General features: G+C 35.4%; 1 long non-coding RNA gene across 1 annotated transcript; it reads right to left on the bottom strand.

Moving 5' to 3' along the window:
* On the bottom strand, window positions 1-25,695 carry LOC116586009. Its single transcript, XR_004283852.1, has 4 exons — window positions 25,586-25,695; window positions 17,635-17,643; window positions 15,609-15,613; window positions 1-12 (listed from the first exon to the last, which is right to left on the bottom strand). It is a non-coding gene; the product is annotated as an uncharacterized LOC116586009 (long non-coding RNA).
* Between the last annotated feature and the right edge of the window lie 858 nt (window positions 25,696-26,553).

Here is a 26,553-nt window from a genome sequence, read left to right as displayed (position 1 = left end):
CTTTCATTGTATCTATTTTTTTTTTTTTTTGTATAGGGTTTTTCTTCTAAAAAATTTGGGATAAAACTTCTTCTAATAAATCAAAATATACCCTAAATCTAGCATAGGACTTTGTTCTAGTTTCCAGCCTGAGCAAGTTTTCTCCACATTCTATTTCTTTCTTTTCCCAACCAGCTTATCAACTCCTTTTTTAAGAATTGTGTTTTAAAATTTTCATCTTTATACACATATTCCATCCCTTCATCATGTTTACCCTTATTGTGTGTGTGTGTGTGTGTGTGTGTGTGTGTGTGTGTGCGCATATATATATATTTTTTCTTTCTTTCTTTAAAATTTTGGGAGGTAGTTTCTTCTAAGAGACCAAAATACTCTCAATATTAAGTGGGTGGCTCTGTTCTATTCACCATTCTAATATATATATATTTTCTTTTATCCCTTTTTTTAAAATTTTTTTTCTGAACTTCTTTTTATCCCCTTTCTTCCCCCCACAATTTGGGGTCTCTTCTGATTTGGTTAACGCACATTTTCCTGGGGTCTTTGCCAACCTTTTAGTATTTTATTCTCACCTTCATATATTCTTATCTGGATAAAATGACAAGGCAGAAAAACTCACCACAAAAAAAGAACAAGAGGAAGTACCGAAGGCTAGGGACTTAATCAGTATGGACATCGGAAATATGTCAGATCTAGAGTTCAGAATGATGATTCTCAAGGTGGTAGCTGGGCTTGAAAAAGACATGGAACATATTAGAGAATCCCTGTCTGGGGAAATAAAAGAACTAAAATCTAAACAGGCTGAAATTAAAAAAAAACGAAAAAAAAACTATTATGAGGTGCAATAAAAAAATGGAGGCTCTTGGGGCGCCTGAGTAGCTCACTGGCTTAAGCCTCTGCTTTTGGCTTGGGTCATGATCCTGGGGTCCTGGGATCGAGATCCACATCCGGCTCTCTGCTCAGCAGGGAGCCTGCTTCCTCCTGTCTCTCTGCCTGCTTCTCTGCCTACTTGTGATCTCTCTGTCAAAAGAATAAATGCAATCTTTAAAAAAAAAATGGAGGCTCTTACTGCTAGGATAAATGAGGCAGAAGAAAGAATTAGTTATATAGAAGACCAAATGAGAGAGTATAAGGAAGCTGAGCAAAAGAGATACAACTACTGGACCAGGAGGGGAGAATTCGAGAGATAAGTGATACCATAAGATGAAACAACATTCGAATAATTGCGATTCCAGAAAAAGAAGAAAGGGAGAAGGGAGCAGAAGGTATATAGGAGCAAATTGTTGTAGAGAATTTCCCTAATATGACAAATGGAACAAGCATCAAAATACAGGAGGCGCAGAGAACCACCTTCAAAATCAGTAAGAATAGGTCCACACCACATGATCTAATAGTAAAATTTACAAATCTTAGTGACTAAGACAAAATCCTGAAAGCAGCCCTGAACAAGAAGTCTGTATCATACAATGGTAAAAATATTAGATTGGCAGCAGACTTATCCACAGGCCAGAAAGAACTGGCATAATATATTCAGAGCACTAAATGAGAAAAACATGCAGCCAAGAATACTATATCCAACGAGGCCATCATTGAAAATAGAAGGAGAGATAAAAAGTTTCCAGAGCAAACAAAAACTGAAAGAATTTGTAAACACCAAACCAGCTCTACAGGAAATATAGAAAGGGGTCCTCTAAGCAAAGAGAGAGCCTAAAAGTAGTAGACCAGAAAGAAAGAGAGACAATATACAGTAATAGCCACCTTAAAGGCAATACAATGGCACTAAATTCATATCTCTCAATAGTTGCCCTGAATCGAAATGGGCTAAATGCCCCAATCAAAAGACATAGGGTATCAGAATGGATAAAAAAAACAAACCCATCAATATGATGTCGGCAAGAAGCTCATTTTAGACCCAAAGACACCTCCAGATTTAAAGTGAGGGGATGGAAAACAATTTACCATGCTAATGGACATCAAGAGAAAGCTGGGGTGGCAATCCTTATATCAGACAGATTAGATTTTAAGCTAAAGACTATAAGAGATGAGGAAGAACAGTGTATCATACTCAAAGGGTCTGTCCAACAAGAAGATATAACAATTTTAAATATCTATGCCCTTAACATGGAAGCAGCCAACTATATAAACTACTTAATAGCAAAATCAAAGAAACACATTGACAATAATACAATAATAGTAGAGGACTTTAACACCCCCCTCACTGAAATGGAAAGATCATCCAAGCAAGAGATCAACAAGGAAAGAAAGGCCAGATGGACATCACGGATATATTTAGAACAATCCATCCCAAAGCAACAGAATACACATTCTTCTCCAGTGCACATGGAACATTCTCCAGAACAGAGCACATCCTGAGTCATAAATCAGGTATCAACTGGTACCAAAGACTGGGATCATTCCCTGCATATTTTCAGACCACAATGCTCTGAAACTAGAACTCAAATAGAAGAGGAAATTTGGAAAGAACCCAAATACATGGAGACTAAAGAGCATCCCATTAAAGAATGAATGGGTCCACCAGAAAATTAAAGAATTGAAAAAATTCATGGAAACAAATGATAATGAAAACACAATGGTTCAAAATCTGTGGGACATAGCAAAGGTCCTGAAAGGAAAGCATATAGTAATACAAGCCTTTCTCAAGAAACAAGATAATTCTCAAGTATACAACCCACCCCTACACCTATAGGAGCTTGAGAAAGAGCAGCCAGGAAAGCCTAAACCCAGTAGGAGAAGAGAAGGTATGAAGATCAGAGCAGAAATCAATGAAATAGAAACCAAAAAAAAAACAGTAGAACAAATCAACAAAACTAGGAGCTAGTTCTTTGAAAGAATTAATAAGACTGATAAAGCCCTGGCCAGGTTAATCAAAAAGAAAAGAGAAAGGACCCAAATAAATAAAATCATGAATGAAAGAGGAGAGATCACAACCAACACCAAAGAAATACAAACAATTATAAGAACATATTATGAGCAACTATACAACAGCAAATTTGACAATCTGGAAGAAATGGGTGCATTCCTAGAGACGTATAACCTACCAAAATTGAACCAGAAAGAAATAGAAAACCTGAACAGACCCATAACCAGTAAGGAGATTGAAGCAGTCATCCAAAATCTCCCAACAAACAAGAGCCCAGGGCTAGAAGGCTTCCCAGGGGAATTCTACCAAACATTTAAAGAATAATAATACCTATTCTCCTAAAACTGTTCCAAAAAATAGAAATGGAAGGAAAACTTCCAGACTCATTTTATGAGGCCAGCATCACCATGATCCCAAAACCAGACAAAGATCCCATCAAAAAAGAGAATTACAGACCAATATTCTTTTTTTTTTTTTTTTTTTTATTTGACAGACAGAGATCACAAGCAGGCAGAGAGGCAGGCAGAGAGAGAGAGGAGGAAGCAGGCTCTCCGCGGAGCAGACAGCCCGATGCGGGGCTCGATCCCAGAACCCTGGGATCATGACCTGAGCTGAAGGTAGAGGCTTTAACCCACTGAGCCACCCAGGTGCCCCCAGACCAATATTCTTAATGAACAAAGATGCGAAAATTCTCACCAAAATACTAGCCAATAGGATCCAACAGTACATTAAAAGGATTATTCACCACGACCAAGTGGGATTTATTCCAGGGCTGCAAGGTTGGTTTAACATCTGCAAATCAATCAGTGTGATACAATACATTCATAAAAGAAAGAACAAGAACCATATGATACTCTCAACAGATGCTAAAAAAGCTTTTGACAAAGTACAGCATCCCTTCCTGATCAAACTCCTCAAAGTGTAGGGATAGAGGGTACATACCTCAATATCATGAAAGCCATCTATGAAAAACCCACAGTGAATATCATTCTCAATGGAGAAAAACTAAGAGCTTTTCCGCTAAGGTCAGGAACATGGCAGGGATGTCCATTACCACCACTGCTATTCAGCATAGTACTAGAAGTCCTAGCCTCAGCAATCAGACAACAAAAGGAAATTAAGGGCATCCAAATCGGCAAAGAAGAAGTCAAACTACGATTCTTCAGAGATGATATGATACTATATGTGAAAAACTCAAAAGACTCGACTCCAAATCTGCTAGAACATGAACAGGAATTCAGTAATGTGTCAGGATATAAAATCAATGCACAGAAATCAGTTGCATTTCTATACACCAACAACAAGATAGAAGACAGAGAAATTAAGGAGTCAATCACATTTATAATTGCACCCAAAACCATAAGATACCTAGGAATAAACCTAACCAAAGAGGCAAAGAATCTATACTCAGAAAACTATAAAGTACTTATGAAAGAAATTGAAGAAGACATAATGAAATGGAAAAATGTTCCAAGCTTATGCATTGGAAGAACAAATATTGTGAAAATGTCTATGCTACCTAAAGCAATCTACACATTGAATGCAATTCCTATCAAAAAACCATCCATTTTTTCCAAAAAATGGAACAAATAACACTAAAATTTATATGGACCAGAAAAGACCCCGAATAGCCAGAGGAAGTTTTAAAAAAAAAAGCCAAAATTGGTGGCATCACAATTCCAGAATCCAAGCTCTATTACAAAGCTGTCATCATCAAGACAGTATGGCACTGACACAAAAATAGACACATAGATCAATGGAATAGAATAGAGAGCCCAGAAATAGACCCTCAACTCTATGGACAACTAATCTTTGACAAAGCAGAAAAGAATGTCCAATGGAAAAGAGAGAGTCTCTTCAACAAATGGTGTTGGGAAAATTGGACAGCCACATGCAGAAGTATGAAACTGGACCATTTCCTTATAACACCCATGAAAATAGACTCAAAATGGAGGAAGGACCTCAATGTGAAAAAGGAATCCATCAAAATCCTTGAGGAGAACACAGACAACAACCTCTTTGATCTCAGCCACAGCAACTTCTTCCTAGGAACACTGCCAAAGGCAAGGGAAGCAAGGGCAAAAATGAACTATTGGGACTTCATCAACATCAAAAGCTTTTACACAGCAAAGAAAACAGTCATCAAAACCAAAAGACAACTGACTAAATGGGTGAAGATATTTGCAAACGACACGTCAGATAAAGGACTAGTATCCAAAATCTATAAAGAACTTATCAAACTCAACACTCAAAGAACAAATAATCCAATCAAGAAATGGGACGTGAACAGACATTTCTGCAGAGACGACATCCAGATGGCCAACAGACATGAAAAAGTGGGAAATAGAGATCAAAACCACAATGAGAAAGCACCTCACACCAGTCAGAATGGCTAAAATTAGTAAGTCAAGAAATGACAGATGCTGGGGAGGATGCGGAGAAAGGGTAAACCTCCTACCCTGTTGGTAGGAATGGAGGCTGGCGCAACCACTCTGGAAAACAGCATGGAAGTTTCTCAAAAAGTTGCAAATAGAGCTACCCTATGACCCAGCAATCTCACTACTGGGTATTTACCCTAAAAATACAAATGTAGTGATCTAAAGGGGCACGTTCACCCAAATGCTTATAGCAGCAATGTCCACAATAGCCAAACCATGGAAAGAAACTAGATGTCCATCAGCAGATGAATGGATAAAGAAGAGGTGGTATATTTACACAATGGAATACTATGCAGCCATCAAAAGAAATGAAACCTTGCCATTTGCGACAACGTGGATGGAACTAGAAGGTATTATGCCTAGTGAAATAAGTCAATCAGAGAAAGACAATTATCATATGAGCTCCCTGATATGAGGAAATTGAGGCAACATAGGGGATTTGGGGATAGGAAAAGAATAAATGAAACAAGATGGGATCAGGAGGGAGATCAACCATAAGAGACTCTTAATCTCATAAAACAAACTGAGGGTTGCTGGCAGGGAGGAGGTAGGAAGAGGGTGGTTGGTTTATGGACATTGGGGAAGGTATGTGCAATGGTGAGTGCTGTGAAATGTGTAAACCTGGCAATTCACAGACCTGTACCACTGGGGCTAATAATACATTGTTATGTTAATAACAATGTTATGTTATGTTAATAAAAAATGTTTTTAAAAAAATCACATGAAAAAAGAATTAGTACAGTTCTACATAAATTGTGTCCAAATGAACAAGATAAAAAATTCCTGTGATGTTAACTACATATAATAAATTGAGATTTCCATAATTTCCAAAGCATGGAAAACACATTAGCTCTTTGAACTTCAATTTCTTCATCTACACTGGTTATCTCATAATTCCTGTTCTTTGTTACCTCCATCATAACTAAGCAAATCAATATATCTGTATACAATAAGCAATGTGATGAATATTTAAAGGAATTTATGAATCTGATACAGGGGTAAATAATACTTAAATAAGAAAAATCCCCAAAACATTGAACCACCTGGTCTACCAGAGGTGAGAAAAATATGGTTGATTTAAGATCCAAGGTTAAGGCAATCACAGAAGTTTGGGGAACAGTGCAACGATATGAACTTAGATGGGCTTACGCTTCCTAAATCAGTACTCTGCTTATGGACTCCAAATATGCACACACATAGATTCCAACAATTCTTACCAGTAAAGATTAAGCAGTACTAATTCAGAGAACGGATTTTAGGAACCATGTGACTGGACAGTCTTTATCTTACAGATGCCAGAACTGAACCTCAGGTGTGCAACTCATGGGACACAGCATCACAGACTAATCTCCTTGTAAATAGGGAACTAGAACTAGGGTCTATTGACTTAGAGCCCCATTAGTTAACACAGAACTTGGTGTCTAATGTAGTGGCATACAAAGACAAGGTGGCTGGAGCAGGCAGTAACAGGATGCACTGTCTGTATAGAAATTAAGAGGAGTAATAAAATGGACTACAATTCAGTCTGTTTCTAATTATCCCCCTGCACCATTAGCTCTAAATAATTACAAATGCCAGAATACTACACCCTGACATAATATTTTCTGTCAACATCCTAAATAATTGTGGAGAATATGGTTTAGTTTTAATACTGGATGCATAAGCTTCAAAACTACACATTTTATCCTTCAATAAACACTGTGTACTACATGCAAGCAGACTTGGAGAAATCCCAGATGCTCAGTGAGTTCCTTACACACCTGGGCTCATTTCATATATCAAAACCTATTTAGACTATGATAAGCTGGTAAGAGAGTAAAAAGGCCTTTTGTGTAACAACTCGCCTTTGAAGATAAATTTAAGTATCGCTTCTTGGCTTTCTGGCTAAGATCAAGTCGAAAGATAATTTGAGTATATTCACCCCTGCTTCTAAATTGGCTTTCATTATAAAATAAGTAAGATCATAGCTGGGAAGACGTTCAACAAACCTTTCAACAAACATTTCTGGGGACGGGAAAATTTCATTATGACAATTTTTTTTTTTAAATGTGGAAATTTTCATAAAGCTAATACTTATTTTTGTTTTGTTATGTTTTTTGTTTGTTATATATTTTGTTTTGTTTTGTTTTGTTATGGCTTACCGTAGAAGAAACCATGAAGGCTCACCTAAGCTGATCACAGTGAAATACAATGTCTAATGACCTGTCTTCTCCAGTCTGGTCTCCATATTCTGTCAGAGGACAGCCTGAAATAACTCATGTAAACACAAATACACAAATACACACACTCCCATGCCCCTGCATGTCTGTAGGTACATGTATTTTTTGACAGTATTTCACATTACTTGAAAAAATTTTCTGGACTTTACTACAGGATCATTAACTTATTATTTATTCAAACAGTATTATAAAATTACCTCCTTATTTAAAACTTTTGTAATATTTTAATCTAAACATTCCAGCTGCCTTTTGTTATTATGGACTCACCTAATTTTTTTTTTTTTTTTTAAAGTATCTGTGTCACCCTTCAGTCTATTCACAGTGGGTTATCCAGACAGGCTCTTCACAGTTTAGAGTTCTTAATTTAGACTTTGCAAAGTCCATAAGCACAATCAGGATGGATATAATTTTCTATATGTGCAAATTTTCTTGAAAGAGGATCTGTAGCTTTCACCACATTCTCAGAGGTTGGAAATCCTGAAAAGTTGGTAAGTCAAAACCACCAAATACCATTAATTCCTAGATTCTAAGTGGAAATACAGTTTTGTCTATTAAATGTAGGTGGTGGGTACATGGGACATGAGACATTTTGTCTTTTGCCTATTTCAAATAGTTCATAAGCAAATTCCTAAGAATGAATTTCCATAAGACAAAAGCAATCAATAAAATTTTCTTTAAATCGTAACACTGTAATAACATTTTAGAGAAAGGTGCTAATGAATATGTGGAGTTTAACTACCCAAACAGGTGGATATAAGAATAAAACATCTACACTACAGAGAGTCTACATTTCTATGTTAACCCATTGCAAAATACTTAAGAGAACCGAAACTTCCACCGCTGTGTCATGGGAAGAGCCATCATTAAAGCCCCGGGTACCCTGCGTGTGGGTGCTGAGACCTTTGTGAGGCTTCATTTCACTTCGCAGCAAAATGTATGCCTTAGAAAAGGGCTGCCACAGAGAATCAACTCAAAGCTGCCTGAATTAAAAGTAGTTTGCCCCGTTTTTTGAAAAATTAAGCTATTTCCTTTATGATAAATTGAGTACTTCCATTTACTTAATAATGAAGTAATTTTGTTCGGTTTCTCTGTACAAGTGAAGTCTTGACAGAGACAGAGACACAGAGAAAAGCACTAGCACTTGCATTTCTTGATTAAAGGAAGCAAAATCCAATCCCCTACACAATAAAATCACCATTACTATCCTGCACTTAATTTAATCAGCATAGCTAAAATTACTGATGACTAGCTTCATGCATTAGAGAAGTATTAAAAGGTGTCTTAAATGCCCAGGTCACTTAAATCACTGTAAATCCTAAATCCACAACTTAAGGATCTTCCAATTCAAAGTAACATCAAATTACAGCATCTTTCATTTGTGAGGTTTAAACAGCGAACAAACCAAAAACGAGTAAGGCATTTTTCCCCCTAAAAGATTATATTCTAGTAAGAAAAACATCCAAGATAAAAGTTCTTCCTTCTTTTAAAACTGAGGGGGAGAAAAAAAAAAAAAAAAAAAGCATGCAACCTAATGCAGTGAAGTAAGTATTCATTACCCACCACCCAGATTTAATGGGGGGTTAAGCTTTGGTCATATCTCCTTCGCTTGTAAGGAAAAAGACATGTGGTGGGAGCTGCCTGGGTGGCTCAGTTGGTTAACCATCCAACTCTTAATTTCAGCTCAGGTCATAATCTCAAGGCCATGGAATTGAGCCCCATGTTGGGCTCTGCACTGAGTCTGCTTTTTGCTCTCCCTCTGCTCTTCCTCCTGTTCATGCTTGCAAGCTCTAGCTCTAAAATGAATAAATAACATCTTTTAAAAAAATAAAGAGAAAAATAGGATGTTTGGTATTTTAAAGATGTGAGATAGATTTACCCTTTATTTCCTTCACCTCAACCCCTTCCCACCAAATCACCATCCTAAAGTTGAGCTTATCCTTCTGTGAATGTACTTACATCAATGTGCAGTATTGTTCTATGCAGTTTTTATATTCAATGGAAAACACAGCTCTACTTTAGTTCCTAAAAATTATTCTAGCCTTCTGTTAAACCCATTAGCAAGTATCAGTTATCAAAATTCCAGTACTTCCAAAAATTTTCTATTTTGGGAAAGTGTTTCAGTATCTGTGGATGACACAAGTTCAGAATTAATCCACAGAAAATGGAGGAAAAAAACTGTTACATAGTTTAAAAAATAGGATGTTACCTCACAAACAAAAGCCATGAAAATATGCTTATTTTACACTGATTGTATTTTAGGTGGTGATTATGATTTTTAATTTTTTCAAAATTATGGTTTGTTTACATCTAAGGTGTACTTTACTGACAAATGATATGACAGAGTAAAGCTACAGTCATCATTTTACATTTGACTTTATCCTCATCTTTTTGTTATTGACTTTTATAAGATCCTCAACAACTGTTTCACCTATTGACATTCAAATCATTCTCTGTTCAAAGTCAATTATGTCAATACTCATGCAGATTCTTTCTTAATTGTTAATTGCCTATCTCTGCTATAATTTTATCAGTGGCTTTGTCTGTAATTTACACTTAATACCCTTTTTATTAACTTTCTGAAAGTTTTTTTTAATTTGTAATTAGTTGCATTGTCTTTTCTTTGTATCCTTCCATATTGACCACTTTGGATTATGGGGAGAGACCAATCAACAAAGATTAAAACAGTTTAAGTGATTGCAATTAGATTCCCTTTATAGTAAATCAATTCATCAGTAAGTAATGTCACAAATATTTTTATTATGAAATACAAAGATGGACTTATGCTTTCTTTAGTTTGATTAGACTTCAGATACATTTCTTCCTGAACACAGGGCCCCCAATCTTCCTTTTCTTAGAGGATTACTCTAGAAAATTTTGACTGCAAAGTCTTTGGACCCTTTTTCATAAATATATATACATATATATGTATATATATGTATATATATAAATATATGTGTGTATATATATATACACACACACACACACACACACACACACACATATATTTTTTTTTTTCCTTCAAAAATCTCTAGGAAGCTTTAGATCCAGGAAAAGTCTTTCTCAGGTACCTGGAAACCATCTTTTTGAAATGTAACCATCCAGGAAGATAACAACCCCATGTGCCAGTCTTTCTGGAAGCATAGGAGCCTAACTTCAGGGGGCAGTTAACTCCAAAGTCTGTATGGGCTAGAAGAGAATCTTTACATCCAGACAAGGCTAATCAGCAAACTCAGGTGGCCTGCAATCTCCCCAGAGCACCCCATGCTCTTTAAACCCTCTTTCCTCTACTTGAATAACTCCTTGCCAGTTTAACTTGTCTGATACAATTTTTCTTCAAACAGTATTTCCTCCAATTCATTCTCCTAGTTGTCAGAACTCCTATAATGAATATTCTGCTAACCACAAATTCCTGTATTTCAGGATTAGGCAACTTCGAGAGCCCTACTGGTTTCTCTCACAGGTAAGTCAAGAAATCATGAAACAAATACAATGTTATCAACGTACTTACTATTTAACCTCAATAGTTATGCAGCATTTTTATCATTTAAATAGCAAATGTCTGATTTTTAAAAACAGGTGCCCTGCTTCACCTTCTTTTTATTCTGTAAAATCTAACATAATACCTATGGCATAAAATTATTCTAAAAAATGTGTGATGTTCTCTGGTTGTGGCCATTTGATTCTTAGATTCTACAGTTTTGAAAAACAGCTAAAATATAATCACAAGTTATATTAAGTTCAATATGTTTACTTGTGTTTCAGATGGCACAGCTATGCAAGAACTGAAAATAACCTGTGTCCAGTTGTAGAGAACTGGCTGAGTAACTGATAATAAAAACATTCACTGGGATCACCTACAATATATATGTTAATATATTTAATTATGGAAAGGGCTGATTACAAAGCTGGGGCAGGAAATACACAAGGTGAGACCAGGATATTTTATTACTAAAAAGGGAAGCGATCAAGGTATTTGGGTCCTAACAAAATAGCATAGATTCAACTTGAAGAGGACAAAAATGGAACAATTTGAATACACAATTAATTAATTATATATATTATAAATATAAAGGTATATATAATTTCATACTTACATATATAAATAGAATATAATTATAGGATCAAACATACTAATATTAAAAACTTTTAAGTTCCTAATGATAATTTTAAAAAGGAAAAAGAAGGAAATCCAAAATCCAACTAATTTTATGAAGGCAAAGTATACTTAGCTTCAACTCCTTATTCTGAAAATTATTTAAAAGGAAATAATTAAATATTTATCCTGACTTTCCTGTACAAATTATTTCAGTGTAACCCAACCAACTTAATTTATATATACATGTATATGTATATGGGGCACTGGGTGGCTCAGTTGGTTGAGCCTCTTGATTTTGGCCCACGGTATGGTCTCAGGGTCACAAGATCAAACCCCATGTCAAGCTCTGCAATGGGTGTAGAACCTGCTTAAGATTCTCTCTCTCCCTCTCGCTCTGCCTTTCTCCACACTCACGTGCTCGCTCCCTCTCTCACTCAAATGAGTAAATATTAAAAAAATATATATATATATATATACATATATGTATATATGTATACACACACACACACCCCTACATAGGTAAATTCCAACTAATACAAGTACAAGGATGAAGTTGGAAATCATTATGTTGTAAATGCTAGTGAAGTAAGTGCTTCAGACAGTGTTTACCAATATATTAAACCATTAGATGAAATGGTAGGATATTTACAAAGGAGAGTTCAAGATGCCACCACCTGAACCCAACAATCAATCTTTTCTAAGGATATGATAAGCAGACACTGCATGTAGGAGAACTCCATGCAAAATGGAGATTAAAACCACTTTATGAAGTATTTTGCCAGAAAAAAAAAAAAATGTCTAATCTAAATATATTCAAGACTCTAGAACCAAACTATATTACAATAAAAACAAAATAGGAAAAGTTAACTGATGTAACAGAAAATCAAACAGACAAACCCAGAATGGAAATACCCTGCAAGACAACTATATTAATTTTCTGTGGCTGGTGTAATAAATTACAAAAAAAACTTACTGGCTTAAAGCAACAACAAATTTTTTGCATTACGGTCCTCTAAGTTAGAAATCTGATGTAAGTGTCACTGAACTAAAGTCAAAATACTGGCAGTGGTACATTCATTCTGGAGGCTCTAATAGAGAATCCTTTTCTTGTCTTTTTCAGCTAACAGAAATCACCCAAATTCCTTGTTTTGTGGCCTCCTTACAGCACTTCCAAGTGATAGCAATAGAACATTTCTCTGAATCTCCTCTCCTGCTTGTCTTCCACTTCAAAGTACCTTTGTGATTAACTGTGAACACCTGGATAACAAAGGTAAACTCTTCCCACCTCAATGTCCTTAACTTAACCACAACTGCAAAGTCCCTTTCTCCCTATAAAATAACATATGCACAGGTTCTGGAATTACGATGTGGACATCTTTGAGGGCTACTATTCTGCTGAACTCAAAAACTGACTCAGTTTCTTTAATGAATCAACAGCATTAAAAGAGCTGAGAGGACAGATCATTGCTCTAAGTTTAGGTATATTTAACAGATATAACAACAAAATATTATGTATGGTCCTTTTAAATACTAATCCAAACTTGAACAGATAATTTTATGAGGTGCAATGCTTGCACTGTGATCAATGAGAAAATGTCCCTCTATTTTAGTGATAATCATTCCATAGTTAATACATTATATGCATTTCCATGCACTACACGCACATACATGCAGACACATTTGTTAAAAAACAAGCATGAATTTAAGTATGGTTATTACCTAGTGTAGTAATTATAGATAACTTCCTATGTTTATTTATCTATGTTTTATGACTCGTCTACAATAAGAATGTGTAATTGGAATGATTAGAATTAATGATGAAAATGAGAAACCCTATCAACAACATAAGTTTATATATTCCAAGGTACAGAAAAGGAGAAGCTAACATGTACTGAATATGTAGCTTGTGCCAGACATTATATCAGAAGCTTTGTGTGTATTTTTTATAATCATTATGGCAGTCACATGAGGTTTATCCCATTATTCCCATTAGGTAAATTTCTCAGCATCATACTTGGAGCAAATAATCAGTTGGGATTTAAATCCCTCTCTGGTTTTGAATCCAGTTATTTTTTGAAACGTTGTGCTGCCAGGACTCCTTTTGCCCTGCACGTCGATCAACCAGGCTTATCAGAGACTAAACGGAAAGGGCTCCATTCATGGGCTCCAGCTATTTGTTGATCTAGAAGGCTGTGTCAGTTCACTGTGAACCCAGCCTTGCACCATGGTTCTCAGGAAGCGTCAACAAATTTGCCATCCACTTAAGTGTCCTTTAAATGACATTGACAAACACGCTTCTAGTCTTCTAGAGCAGCTGCCCCCAGGGATTACTCAGGACTCCCCCAGCCTGCTGGAACTCTGGGCTGTCCCACACAGCTGTACAAAGAGAGATGGACTGAAAAACTGCCTCCTCCCCACAAAGCAGTGGAACCTGGTCCCCCGAAGTCCACTCACTGCTCTACTACTCTCCTGTTGGATTCAGAGCATCTGGGTGAGATCTCAACACTGTCATGATGCTCCACAGAAAAACTGGTGTGCATTTTACATAATCATAACAGGAAAAGGGAATACTGCCCGACAGAGGAAGTGTTAAAGACCCAATCATAGGGAGACCCCCACACTTCGGGTTTTGCCTTCAGGAGTTCAAACACTGATAATATGGGGGGGGGGATTTTTTTTTTCCCCTCATGCTTTTATCAAGAAGAAAGGAAAAAGGAGCCATTTTTTAAATATTCCAGGTCCTTCTATTCTTATAAGGCCTGCCCTCAGGAAAAATTATTTTAACAAAACCTACCCTACTAGGGTTTTAAAAGAGCTTAAACTATCTGGAAGGAGGGAAATGCCCAACTCCAGGAACCACTAGCCTTCCACACGAAAGGAAATATCCAATTCCAAGCTTCTTCTAGCTATCCTGGGCCACTGAGAATCACTGGTGAAGTGCACAGTTCAGGGACACGGGCTCATCAAACAATCTGAGACCTAATCATAAAACCACAGAATGCTTCCCCTCACCTTACCACTAAGTACACTGCTAAGAATCTAATTATCTTTCACCCTGTACATTACATCCATCTTGCATCAGAAAATTAGAAAGCATACTAAAAGGTAAAAACAAAACAAACAAAACAAAAAAACCCACAGTCTAAAGAGATTAAGCAAGCATGAGAACTACAGTCAGATATGGAAGGAATGTTGAAATTATCAAACTAAGATTTAAAAATATGTATTATGTTTAACATGTTTTTCAGTTTGGGAAGTTTCTATTGTTATATCAAAAGCTCAGAATCTCTCCTCAGCCATGTCCAGTCTACTAATGAGCCCATTTTAAAGTATTCTTCAAGGCTCTACTATGCTTACAAACTCCAACGTTCCTTTTTGATTCTTTCTTAGAATGTTCAACTCATGAAGTGTGTAAACCTGGTGATTCACAGACCTGTACCCCTGGGGATAAAAACATATGTTTATAAAAAATAAAAAATTAAAAAAAAAAAAAAAGGTATGTTCAACTCTGCTTACATCATTTTTCTTGCACATTATCCACGGTTTTCATCAAACCATTTCCACATTTTTTTAAATCCCTGTTTGAAAATTCCAACATTCCTGATTCCTGTCGTATCTGACTCTGGTACTTATGCTTGTTTGGTCTCCTTCAACTGTGTTTTACTGCCTATGTAAATCAATAATATGATACACCACATAAACAGAATGAAAGATTAAATTACATAGGCAGCTACAAAGATGCAAAAAAGCTCTTTACAAAATATAGCATCCTTCCAAAATAAAAAAGTTTTAACAAACTGGGTATAAAAGGAACAAATCACAACACAGGAAAAGCCAAATATGACAAGCTCCATCAAATATCATATGAATAATGCAAAGTTTTTAGTGAGATATAAGTGACATATTAGTTTCAAATGTACAACATAACTCAATATATGTATATGTCTCAAATAATCGCCACATTAGGCCTACTTAACAACCATTACTGCACAGTTACAATTTTCTTTTCTGGTGCTGAGAAATGTATTATATGGATTGAGATTTCTGTGATTTGTCCTATATAACCAACCAACTCAACCTGCATGTACACAGGCAGGCTAAACAATGTTTTTGAGACTTGTGCTGCATAAGGGACCTCGGCAGACTGATTAGTTGACATTAGCAAGCCTCCAGATCAAAATTGGTCCTTCTGGTCTCGATATCAAGAGCTATAAATTTTGCCTTGCATCTCCTCCAACTCCAGGATGGGCTGGCCCTTGCAATGGAATCCAGGAGTGGAAGCAAGCACACCTAGCCCAGGGTCCTTGAATAAAAGTTAAGACATGAATAAGTTAAGACACAGGGATGCCGTTCTCTTCCAACTGTAGGCTGGATGTTTTAAGTACCTGATTTGATGTAACTCTGTCTTTCCTCCTTTCCAGCTTACTAATGCCCTCAACCATTGCAGATTTCCCTTTTCTTCTTTCTGTTTCTATTATAGTTTTACTTACGAAAGTGGTTTTTCCCCTTCAAAACTCAAGAGTATGGCTGCCATAAATCATTTGTTTAGAACAAGAACTTTTAAAATCTACTCTTTTAGGAACTTTGAAATATGCAATAGAATGTTATTAACTATCGTCACCATGCTGTGCATTACATCCCCAGATGATATCACCATATCCTGTATGAATATGAATAAAATCCTGTAAAATCCTCAGAATGCACCAAAAAGCTGTTAAAATTAATATAGAAATTTAGTGGTTTCAAGATGCAAAATCAACAAAGAAAACCCACTTGAATTTCCACACACTAACAATGGACTATCTCCAAACGAAATACAGAAAACAATCCCATTTACAATAATATCAACAACAATAAAATACTTAAGAATGAGTCTCACCAAGGAAAAGAACCATATTCCAGAAACAGACATTAATGGAAGAAACGGAAGAAGACACAAATAAATGGAAAAAAAAAAATCTATGTTTATAGATCAGAGGAGTTGATATTGTTTCTATGTCTATGCTCTCTAAATCCATCTATCAATTAAACGCAACCCCTATCAAAATTCCAATGGCATTTTTGCAGACACAGAAAAAACATCCTAAAATTCATAGGGAACCTCAAAAGACTTCCAAGCAGCCAAAGCAATCTTGAGAAATGAATACAAAGGTGAAGGCATCACACTCTTTTTTTTTTTTTTTTTTTTTTTTTTTGTAAGGGTGGGAAAGGGCAGAGGGAGAAGGAGAGAAAGAATCTTACTCTTAACCAGACTCCACACCCAGCGTGTAGTTTGATCTCAGGACTCTGAGATCATGACCTGAGCCAAAATCTAGAGTTGGACACTTAACTGAATGAGTAACCCAGGTACCCCAGGAGGCACCACATTTGGATTTCAAACCGTATCAAAACCATACTAGTAATAAAACTAGTATAACAGTAGCATTAAAAACAGACACACAGACCAAAAGAATAGAACGAGAACCTAGAAATAAACTTCCCTTATAGAGTCAGCATATTTGACAACAGTGGTTTTGGGAAAACTGTATATTCACATGCAAAATATTAAAATTGGATCCCTATCTTATACCACTAACAACAACAACAAATCCTCAAAACAAATTAAAATCTTGAGATTTAAAACTGCACAACTCTTAGAAGAAAACGGGAAAAGCTCCCTGAACTAGTATTAACAATGAATTTTTTGGATATAACACCAAAAATAGAAGCAACGAAAACATAAATAAGTAAGCACAACCAAAAAGCTCAAGAGAAATAATCCACAAAATGAAAAGACAACTTACAGAATGAAAGAAAGTATTTGCAAAGCATATTATCTGACAGGAGATTAATATTTAAAATATATAGAACTTACAGGGACACTTGGGTGGCTCAGTTGGTTAAGCATTTGCCTTCAGCTCAGGTCATGATCCCAGAGGCCTAAGATGGAGTCTGCATCGGGCTCCCTGCTCAGCCGGGAGCCTGCTTCTCCCTCTCGCTCTATCTGCTGCTTCCTCTGTGGTGCACTCTCTCTCTCTCTCTCGCTGACAAATTAAAAAAAAAAAGAGAGAGAGAGAGAGAGAACTTATAAAAGTCAATGGTGAGAAAAACAAACAAATGAAAAAACCCAAAACAATATCAATAAAAATGACAAGAGGACTTAAATAGACATTTTTGCAAAGACCACCAAATGTCAGCAAGTACTTGAGAAGATGCTCCACATCACTAATCCTGTAAATGCAAACCCAACAATGAGAATGGCTATTAGAAAAGATACAACAGAAAACAAATGCTGGCAAGAATGTGACAGAAAGGGAACCCCTGTACACTGTTGGTGGGAACATAAACTGGTACAGTCACATGAAAAACAGTATGGAAGTTTCTCAAAAAATTAAAAATAGAATTACCATATGATCCAGCAATCTCACTTCTGGGTATATATCCAAAGGAAGGAAAAGCACTCTCTTAAAAGAGATACTACACTCACAGGCAATCTCATGCTCCCTCAAGCATGATTCACATAGCCAAGTCATGTAAACAACCTAAATGTCCACCAGTGGGTGAATGAGTAAAGAAAGTGCTATGCATATATCTACATAATCAAGTCATAAAAAAGAAGGAAATCTTGCCATTTGTGACAACACAGATGGACCTTTAGGACACCATGTTGGGTGAAATAAGACAAAAATAAATACTGTATGATCTCACTTACATGTGGAATCTAAAAATACCAAACTCACAGAAACAGAGTAAACTCATGGTTACCAGAGCCTGGGAAACAGAGGAAATGTGAAGATTTTCATCAAGTGATACAAACTTCCACTAATAAGATGAATAAGTTCTAAGGATCCAAAGTATGGCATATTGGCAGTTTAGAAAACATTTTGCCAATTTCTCACAAAACTAAATACCCTTTTTACCGTAATATTGTGTGTGTGATTGAATTCAAAACAAAAAGACATGTATTATTTATATTTTATCAATGCACATAAGATTGAGTTATTCCACAACAAAATAATAATTTTTGCATCATTCATTGGAGGGAAGAAATTTTGCCACTGTTCCAGAAGTCCTTTTTCAAAACTGCTAACCTGAATGAATGTTCCGTAACAATGCCACTTTCAAATACGCTACTTTTGAAAGCAGAACCGTTATAGGTGTCAATATTTATCTGTTTGATATGTATTAGCAGGCTGATTAACATTCTTATTAAAATAATATTTACTCATTTCATATTTTGAAATATTAGTTGAATTTAACTATTTCTGATAATAGTGAAATACCATGTAGCAAGCACACTTCCCAACAAAAACAACTAGAAAACAGCTACCAAGGGAACTAGAAAATAAGAAGTCAGAATTCTGCAAAGAATTAAAGCTCACTGAAGTGAGCCTGGCAGAGAAGTGACCTATACTTTTCCCAGAATGCTTGTGCACAATACAGCAGACAGGCTAAGAAACTGAGCAGGAAGCATCGGCTAGAACGTTTAGAATATGAGATAAACTTTCAGCGTCTTACAGGATTGGAAAGCCAAACGTTAAAAGTTCAGGACTACTGATCAGCCAGGATCTCTAGGGCAATAATTCCAGGGAGAAAGAAAGTGCATTAAAGTAAACATAATATATTTTGCTGCTTAGGCATTTACTGATTTGTAAGCAGCCTTGTGGCCAAGGTTCAGAAAGTAAGCAGAATGTTGGCTAAGAATAGAACTTAATGGAAGATTCATAGAGCAAGGTTAACAAAAGTTAACAATCAGAGCCTGCCAAGGTAAAGGGACTTTGGCATACAACCAAGACTTCCACAAAGGGCTCTGGTAGCTACAACTTAGGAATAAGAAGAGACCAGAACATGGATCATCTACCCAAACAAAACACTTGAACCGAACTTTGCATAAATTGAATCCCAAAATGAATCAAAGTAAACTGCCTCTACTTTAGCTACATGTCAGAAAGCAATTTCTTTCTGGTAATAGATAACATTGTCTCGTGTTTCTAATGTTCTCTAGAAGTGTCATAAAGAATGTCTTGAATTCAACCAAAGATCACCAGCTATATCAAGTTAAAAAAGCAAATGACTGAAAACCAAGGGGAAAAAATAGAAAAAGATTCAAAGGTGACCCAGGTTTCTTACACAAAGATGTAAAAGTAACTGTGATTGATAAATTCTTAAAAGATGAAGAGTAAAATTTAACCCAAGAACTGAGTCTATTTTAAAATATTGCATGGATATTAAAAAAACTAATGTATATTATATCTAAAATTAACATGTGCTTAATAGGAGATTAAGGCAGAGTAGAAAAGAGGAAGTGACAGGGAAGAGAGGTAAATAAAAAATATTCAGATTAGGGGCACCTGGGTGGCTCAGTGGGTTAAGCCTCTGCCTTCAGCTTGGGTCATGATCTTAGGGTCCTGGGATGGAGTCCTGCATCAGGCTTTCTGCTCAGCGGGGAGCCTAGTTCCCTCTCCCCCTCTGCCTGCCTCTCTGCCTACTTGTGATGTCTCTCTCTCTCTCTCTGTCAAATAAATTAAAAATATATATATTTTTTAAATATTCAGATTGATTCATGGACAGCATTAAAGAAGGGAAAATATGTAATATAGCTAAGAAACACAGGATAATAAACACATTTAACTGAAGACCTGGGGATAGGGGGAGAAATACTGATTAGATATTATTTAATACTGTTATGCTGGAAATAAAAATATATATATATATTAAAAAAAAAATAATAATAATTTTAAAATGTAAGCTAAAGATGCAAAATGCTTTAGAAACAAAGCAGGATAAATGTAAACAAAAGGACACCAAGGCACAACACAGTAAAACCTTTGAAAATCAAATACCAAGAGAGAATCTTAAAAACAAGCCGAAAAAACTTAATCCTGCTGTCAAAGAAGGGACAACATGAATGATAATTCTTTTCAACAGAAACAATGGAAGCCAGAAGTCAATTAAATGACTTTTTAAAAAAAGATTTTATTTATTTATTTGACAGACAGAGACCACAAATATGCAGAGAGGCAGAGAGAGAGAGGGGGAAGCAGGCTCCCTGCTGAGCAGAGAACCAAGGACCCTGAGATCATGACCTGAGCCGAAGGCAGAGGCTTAACCCACTGAGCCACCCAGGCACCCCTAAATGACATTTTTTAAAATGCTGAAAGAGAATCAACTGAGAATTCAATAGTATTCATCCAAATCAGATGGTGAAACAAATAAGTTTTTAAGTAAAAAAAAAAAATTTAGGATATGTCACTAACAGATTAATACTAGAAATAATTAAAGGCAATTTTTAGGCAGCAAGAAAACAATTTCAGATAAAATTTAAAATTTGCAATAAGTAATCAACAGGAACACAAAACACATCCTTATCTAAAACCATGGTGATGGTGATGGTGATACCGCTGTGGGCAGTTTAAAATGAAGAATTATTATAATTCACGTCAATAACTGCATGCAACAACAGCAAAAGATAGTGTGTTAAAAGAAGACAGAAGGGTATATTGGACAAGAAGTGGTAAAAGTACTAAGTTATATCTATTAAACCAAGAATTCATGTTATATTCTCCTGGGTAATCACTACAGATGAGTAAAACAGCTTTTATTTTTTAATTTTTTTTTAAGATTTTATTAATTTATTTGACAGAGAGAAAGATCACAAGTAGGCAGAGAGGCAGGCAGAGAAAGAGGGGAAGCAGGCTCCCTGCTGAGCAGAGAGCCCGATGGGAGGCTCGATCCCAGGACCCTGAGATTATGACCTGAGCCGAAGGCAGCGGCTTAACCCACTGAGCCACCCAAGCGCCCCAAAACAGCTTTTACTTAAAAAAGTTAATTAAGGGCAACAATACAGTAATTAACTCCAAGAACTCAAACCCTATACTAAGAGGTAAGGAAAAGAACACAGAGCATTAAGGAATACAGGGGAAACCTGTAAAATGACAGATTTAAATCCAAATATAAGAGAATTTTACTCATTAAAGGCCTAAAGATTTCCAATAACTTGGCAGTCCCTGGTAGGCTAAACATAAGAATAGGATGTGAACCAGTTATTATACCCATACAGCTCACAGAACTGTGTGTGTACTCACATCAAAAGACATATACAAGAAGCTTTAATAGCATTATTTCTAATAGCTGAGAACTGGACACAATCCAAATATCTATCAACAGTAAGAGATAAATTGAGTAATACAAGCTAGCTATTCAACGAATTACTATGCAGCTGAAGAAAAATACAAAACCACTGTCAGAAGACTTACACAGCTGAATCGAACACAATTTGAAGGTAAAAAAAGGCATGAAAGAATATGTAATGCATGATTATATTTATATTTAGTTCAAAAAGAGTCTAAACTCATATATGATATTTAAAATCAGGATAGTGGTTAACGTGAGGAGGATGGAGAGGTATTACCTGGAAAAGGTGCCAGGGATGATTTGCTGGTCATGTTCTGGTTTTCAATCTGGGTAGTGGTCATGTGAGATCCCTTTAGGAAAATCCGCTGAGCTACATATATATAATATATATATATATGTAATATATATATGATTTGTGTTGTTTTCTGAATGTTATACTTAAACAAAAGAATTTATTTTTAATGTAAATAGGTAATAAGTGGTTCTTGATATAAATTTTAATGTGTAGGATTTAGAAGTTAAATAAAATGAATTTAACTTCTAGCCCAATATGTGAACTTCCTTATCTTTAAAATATTATGTTCTTGCTTGTCATCAAATTAACAAAAATATCAGTCTAGTTTTCTAACAGGGATGTTTTACAGCAAAAGGGATGGGGAAATAACTTTCTACACCTTTTATAAATACTCGCCTTCTCTTCCATGTAAAACTTCAGGGGATTCAATGAATACAAAAATGTGAATAATATCACTCCAGTGTACGTGAAAAGGGCATGAGAAATATGCTTCCATATTTTCTGTTCCAATCTACTTTAATATTTTATCAAGCATCTCCTCCAAGTTTGATATATCATGTCAGTCTAGGAAATTATATCCAAACTGCTCAGCAAATTTCATTTCTTGACTTACAAAATCATACTGGAGAGGTCTAAAAATTATAAAATTCAAAATTATTTTCTACATTTTATTTTTTTAAATTTTCTACATTTCAAATATACTTTACTGGGAGAAATCTATCATATCTTCCTGCTAATAATATTTGAGAAGAAAAAAAAACAAAAAACATGGCAGAAGAGCCCCACATGTCAGAAGAATGATCCAGAGAGTTCTTCATGAACTGCTTAGCTAGATTTCATCTCCGACTTCAGGGGTTGATACACATCTAAGTTCAACACTAACACTTGGATGACTCTTTGAGGTCGGCCTTTAGGGCCTCCTAAGATGGGTTAGAAGAAGCCGGACTGCACTTCCAAAGCCCCATCTTTCACAGCAGATGTTAAGTTCAAGACACCCTAGGGAAACATCAAGGCACTTGTTCCAGAGTTGGTACAGAAAAAAGGTACACATTCCATCTTCCAACATCACCCGCAAGGCTCAAGGTCAGTTTTTAACACTTGCTGAGTATTAAACTGCAGACACGTCTACTCTCAAATCCCTAAAATTATATGATGCATCTCTTTATAGGGTGAAAGAAAGCACTGAGGATTTATAGAAGTGGTAGAAGAAATGTGCTGACCTGAAACCTGAAATCCATTTCAAATCGACTCAAAACTATTGTCATATGATTCCTGAGATCTGGAAATAAGTATGTACGAGACCTTGAGGATTCGTTTAGAAAAGAGGGTCTGTTACACTCAGACAAGCACATGTTCTCACATCCTACACTCCTAACTCTGCAACAGTTTCTACATTTTGTACTGAAAGTTAAGATCTATTTTCCAGTAAATCAACTGCAGAACACTGGTTGTGGGCCCATTCTGTCTGGTGTCCTTGTGTACTCACAGAGCTCACACATTTGTGGGAAGTCAGAAAAGAGGAAAAGCATCAATGCACTGCGATACCAGTATAACCAATACAGAACCAAACACCAGACAATATACACTAAGGAAATCTTGGTTAAGGTGAATTCTAGGCAGGATAAAAACCATACCCAGAGACCAAGAAATAAAAAGAAAAGAACCTATTGTATTTGGCAACAGTGATAAAAGAGCCTGTTGGGAATGGAAGTTACATGTTTGAGAAATAAGTTGTAAAGTTTATTAGAAGCATTAAGAAGCAAGGAATGGCAAACTCTGAATGCCAGAATAAGCATTATGAACTCATTTGGACAAATCTGGCAAAGTGTTAAATTGAGTAAAGAGAAATGAATGGAGCCTGAAACAAATGATCCAGCCAGAACCTTTGTGACTCCAACATGTGGCCCAGAATACCATCAATCAATACGAATAAAACAGATCCACTAAACCTTTAAGACAGAGTGCAGCCTATGAATAGAAAGGCAGATACCACAGCCAAATTCACTAATCATGTATAATTCTCTTCCATTTGGGTTGGAAAAATATAAATCATATTATTATAAAGGTAGTTTTTAAATCTAATTACTAATTCAAAGTGTTTGACCAAAAAGATTATGAATTGTTTATGTAATTCTGCCTTTTTATGAACATTTTGAATGACACAGATCAATAGCAACTGCCAAGGAGAGTAAAAAAACACAGAGGATCTTAAAGTCTTAAATCCTACCATTGAAATGAGCTATTTTTAAAGGCCCGCTCTGTAATTTTTATTAAGCCCTGATAAGAAAAACCATAAGCAATAATAAATAATGTTTATGCAGCCCTTACCAAGTACCAATCACTGTACTAAGCATTTAAATAAATTGGTTTTTATTCCTCACAAAATCCCTTCTCAGTAAAATAAATATTTCTCTCCACATTATAGGATATAAAATAGAATTTAAGAACGATCACAGTCACAAAGTTACTAAGTGGCAGATCCTAAGAAGACACAATCACATCTATTGACAAAATTCTGTCTTTAAACCTTCTATATTACCCTAAATCAATATTTAGCCAATCTTTTGTAGCATTCCTTGCTTAAAAAAGCTGAAAGACCGTAAGACAGGAGTTAAGATGCCTGGGTTTTAATATGATCCAATAATCTCACTACTGGCTATTTACCCAAAGAAAATAAAAACACTAATTTAAAAATTATGTTTACTGAAGCATGTTACCTATAATAGCTAAGATATAGTAGCAACCCAAGTGTCCATCAATAGATGAATGGATAAGGAAGAAAGGTGTGGCATGCATATATGCTACCAATAAATTAATTTCATTATTTATTTATTAATTTTGTTAATTAATAAATTAATATTAGTATTAAGCAGCCTCAAAAAAAGGTTAAAATCTTGCTGTCTACAGCAACATGGATGTCCCTAGAGGGTACAACACTAAGTGAAATTAAGTCAGGCAGAGAAAATCAAATACTATCGTTCACCCATATGTGGAATCTAAAAAATACAAAATGAATAAATAAACAAAAAGCAGAATCAGATCCATAAATACAGAGAACAAGTTGATGGTTGCCAGAAGGGAGGGGTCTCTAGGAATGGGCAAAATGTACAAAGAAAGTGGGAGATACAGGCTTCCTATGAAATAAGTAAGTAATGGGAATAAAAGGGACAACACAGGGAATATAGGGAATGGTACTGTAATATCACTGTATTGTGACAGATGGTAGCGACACCTGTGATGAACACAGCAAAACACAGAGAAAAGTTGAATCACTATGTCATATAACTAAAACTAATGTAACATTTTGTGTCATCAACAGTCAAAAAATTTAAAAACATGCATAAATTTATATTTATTTCTAATGTATATCTTGATATAATTGCTAAATATTAAAATAAAATTGATAAAGTTAAAAAAAGTCACTTTTGTCCCTAGGGGAATACAATTTAGATTGTTGCCCAAATCTGTGCTCCTTGAATTGAACTGAATTGAATTGCAATTCTGACAGCCTAAATAAATAGTTTTGTTTTATTAAAAAAATAAAGTTACCTGGATTTTACACTTTGGTCTGTCACTAACTGGTTCTGTGACCTCAGAAAAGTCAATCTTGCTGGCTTACAATTTTTCCACATATAAAATAGGAGACTGGGGGATTGAGATTCCTTTCAGCATAAATAAATAAAATAAAATAATAATATAAAGATAAAATAATCAAATTATATTTACCATATAATTAAGTTTTCAGAATCACCAAGGGTTTATAATTTCGATTTATCCTGGATTTGGTATTCAGAGCAATGATGATTCCTATTTCTGTTTATAGTCAGAGAGTTAAGAATGCTTGCTGCTTTCAGCCTCAACTTTTAATTACTCAGTTTTATAGTTGTTGATAAATACTTATTTTTTTCAAAGCACATGATCTTACCCTGCTTATTCTGCCAGTTGTGTTTTATTCTAGATTTCATTACATAGAAGAGCTTTGCATCCTCACTCTCAGCATTAATATTCAATCAGGAGTTATCACTGCAACTCATGTGATAGAATACCAGTAAATCCATTTAATGCATATATGCATTTAGAAAGCACACATTTAGCAAGGATTACACTAGTACTCTACAATTAAGCTTCAGTCCCTTCCAGATAATTATAACTATGAGAACAGTGACTGGTGAAGTTGGAAAAAGAGTTTAAATTATGGTTTTTAATTTTAAAATCACAGATATGCATACACACATACATAAAATATATTTTTGCTACTCCACATCTGGTAGTAATCTGAGTCACAACTTGGTCTTGCTTGAGTTTGGCAGTACTGTTTTCTTAAAATGTTAAGCATAAGCTCTATGGACAGGATCCAAAGGCAAAAAGCAAATCCACTTAGATAAATTAACTGAAGTGTAAATAAATTACTAAGATTAAAGCAAATCTCATGGCATTCTGTTAATTATAATAAAAATCAAAACTATTTTTTATGTACTCATTTTCTTTTTAAGAAGAAAATGGCAATAAACGACCAC

Source organism: Mustela erminea, chromosome 3 (genome assembly GCF_009829155.1).
Source record: "Mustela erminea isolate mMusErm1 chromosome 3, mMusErm1.Pri, whole genome shotgun sequence".
NCBI classification, from domain to species: domain Eukaryota; kingdom Metazoa; phylum Chordata; class Mammalia; order Carnivora; family Mustelidae; genus Mustela; species Mustela erminea.
The sequence above is the reverse complement of the archived record's forward strand: the minus strand, read 5'-3'. Positions and strand labels throughout refer to the sequence as shown.